Genomic DNA, 3,113 nt, shown 5'->3' with positions numbered 1-3,113 from the left:
GCTTTGTCATATATTGTTTCCATATACTAATGGGCCTATTTCTGTGTTCTCTACACTCTTCTATCAGTTTATTTAATCATCTGTGTGTAATATCCTGCTGTCTAATCATCATAGCTTTATACTAAGTATTGATAGCTTAAAAATTAAGGCAAATTCCTTATCTCAGTCTTCTTTTTCAAGTGTTTAGACTCTTCTTAGTTCTTTGCTTCCCTTTATAATTTTAACATAAATTGTGAAGTTCTATAAAAAAAACCTTGTCAGAAATTTTAATGAAATTTCATTAAAGCTATAAATTTGGAGAGAATATCTTTATGATACTAAGTGTGCTTACCCATGAACTTTTTTATCCATCTCCTTACCTATTTTTAAGTTTTTATTTCTTACTACATTTCATTTAAGTTTTTAAGTTTCCTTTATAAATATCTTGCTCATTCATGATTTTTATGGTGCTATAAATGGTATCTTATACATTTTATGTAATCTATTTGTTGCTGGTATATAGGCATGCAACTACAAACTTGCTAAACTAGCCTATTCTTTTAATTTATAGATTTGTTTTCTATACAAACACAGGCTCTTAATAATGGCAGTTTGTTTCTTCCTTTTTTATAGTATCTATTGGTGCATAAGAAAGTACATCAAACTTAGTGACTTAAGAGAACACTTATTATCTCCATGTTTTTGTGGGTCACTTAGCTGGGTCCCCTGCTCAGAGTCTCACAAGGCTACAATTAATGTCAGTTAAGCTGCAGTCCTTTTTAGAGCTTAGACCTCTCTTCCAAGATGACATGACCGCTGGCAGAATTATTTGAGGCTGTAGAACTGACGTCCCCATTTTGTTGCTGTCAGTTCCTAGTGGCTCCTTCAGTTCCTTGCCATGTTGCCCATTCATAGGTCTTCTTACATGGCAGTTTACTTCTTCAAAGCCAGTGGAACTCTCTCATCCAGTCTTCCCAGGTGGCTCGGTGATAAAGAATCTGCCTGCCAATCCAGGAGCCACAGAAGCGCTGATTCAACCCCTGGGTCGAGAAGATCTCCTGGAGGAGGAAATTGCAACGCACTCCAGTATTCTTGCCTGGAGAATCCCACAGACAGAGGAGCCTGGTGGGCTAGTCTACACAGTCAGACACAACTGAATACGCAGGCATCACACCACAACCCAGTCAAGAGTGACTATACCCAACATCTTTGCCATATTCTATTTGTTAGAAGCAAGTCTTAGGTTCTGTCTATTCTCAAAAAGAGGATGTGATTCACTGGAGATTATCTTTGGGTAATAAGGTAATTTGCAGTCCCAGTTGCTTTTCTTGCTACAGTACAGTCTAGACTTCCAGTATATTGCAGACAATAAATTGTGGTCTCATCTTCAAGGAAGTGGTTTAATGATTCACCATGAAGATGTCTGCTGTAGGTTTTTTTGTAAATGCCATTTACCAAGTTAAAGAAATTCTACTTGAAGTTTTCTAGTTTTAATGATAAATGACTGTTGAATTTTATCAAACTATTTTTTCTACACCATTTGAGGTATGTATTTTTTTTTTCCTCCATTGTCAAACCACCCTTGCATTCCTGGAATAAACTAGGTTGTCAACTTTTCTTTCCTATTCATTGCTGGATTTTGCTTGCTATTTTGGACTTTTCAAATGTCTTCACAATTGCAATTCATGTTTGTTATTCTGATCTCTTGAAATTGGGTTGGAATTGATTCCCTTTTTTATATGCTTTGGAATAATTTATAAGGTTAGGGTTATTTGCCTTCTGAATATTTTTAACTCTTGAAATGGTCTGAGCTTACTGTTTTCTTTCTGGGAAGACTTTAAAAATAGAGATCCTATTTCTTCTACAGTTATCATTTCTCTTTATCCAAAGAAAACTTCTGGCCCATTTCTTTTTCTCTTCTTCTTAACATCTCACTGTACAAGTGTTACTATATTTGTCTTTACCTCTCTTTCATATTTTCTCTCTGCTGCATGCAGCAAATTTCTTTAGATCTATTTTCCGGGGTCTATTGTTAAAACCCCTCACTAAATTCTCAAATATGTCACTTTTATAGTCTCCTGATCTTTACTTCATTCTAAGTTAGACATGTTTTAGATTCTGAATATAACCCCAATATTTGAAGGCTTTATGAGTCTGATTCTGTTGTTTATGTTGGTACAAATTCATGGTGCTTTCTTATGTATTTTGTCATTTGAAGAATGGATTTATGGTGAGTTGCTTCACATTCAATTTTTGTGTGCTTGTGCCAGGGCCTGAAACACCACTAGTCTGAGACCACTCCACTGTCAATTAAATTCTTATTTTGAGGTTTTGTGTTTTTTTTAAAGAATCCTCAATCCTGTCAGTTGTAAGAACTTGAATCGCACTGCTATGTACCATAATAGAAATTATTTCTAATTTGGGTATGATGACCCAAAATACTAAAAGCAATTAGTGTAAGTCCTTTGCTTCTACAAGGTTACTTCACTACAGTGATCCAGACTTAGGTAAAAAAAAAATGTGTATATGCAAATATTGGGCTTCCCCTATGGCTCAAGGGTAACAAATCTGCCTGCCAATGCAGGAGATGCAAGAAACGCAGGTTCAATTCCTGGGTTGGAAAGATCCCCTGGAGTAGGAAATGGCAACCTGCTCTAGTATTCTTGCCTGGAAAATTCTAGGGACAGAGGAATTTGGCGGGCTACAGTCTGTGGGGTTGCAAAGAGTCAGAAACAGCTAAGCATAAATATGCAAATATAGAAACTGCATGTTTACATATAGTCTATGCATGTAAGTTTGTAAATCCTCTCAACTGTTATAGCCCTCTGATGACATCAGATATATGGCTAATTATATTTCAAAGAAGTATGCTTACTGCATGAAAAGAAAAAGGTTAGAGAAAGTTGTCTTATTACTAATTCTAAGATATTCTTTTTGTTTAGAATTACTAGTTGAATCCATAAAAGCTGGTGGTTTTTTTCTATGCAGGAATATTTTTCAATTACTACCATATATACTTTTAAATAATTTAGTATTTATACCATTCAAATCAGATACCATAATGAACACAGTATATTAAAACTTCTAGTAAAATTATTTTATTTAGTTATAATATGAATCTCAAACAGCTTGAA

Source organism: Capricornis sumatraensis, chromosome 12, assembly GCF_032405125.1.
Source record: "Capricornis sumatraensis isolate serow.1 chromosome 12, serow.2, whole genome shotgun sequence".
In the NCBI taxonomy this organism is placed as follows: Eukaryota; Metazoa; Chordata; class Mammalia; order Artiodactyla; family Bovidae; genus Capricornis; species Capricornis sumatraensis.
The sequence above is the reverse complement of the archived record's forward strand: the minus strand, read 5'-3'. Positions refer to the sequence as shown.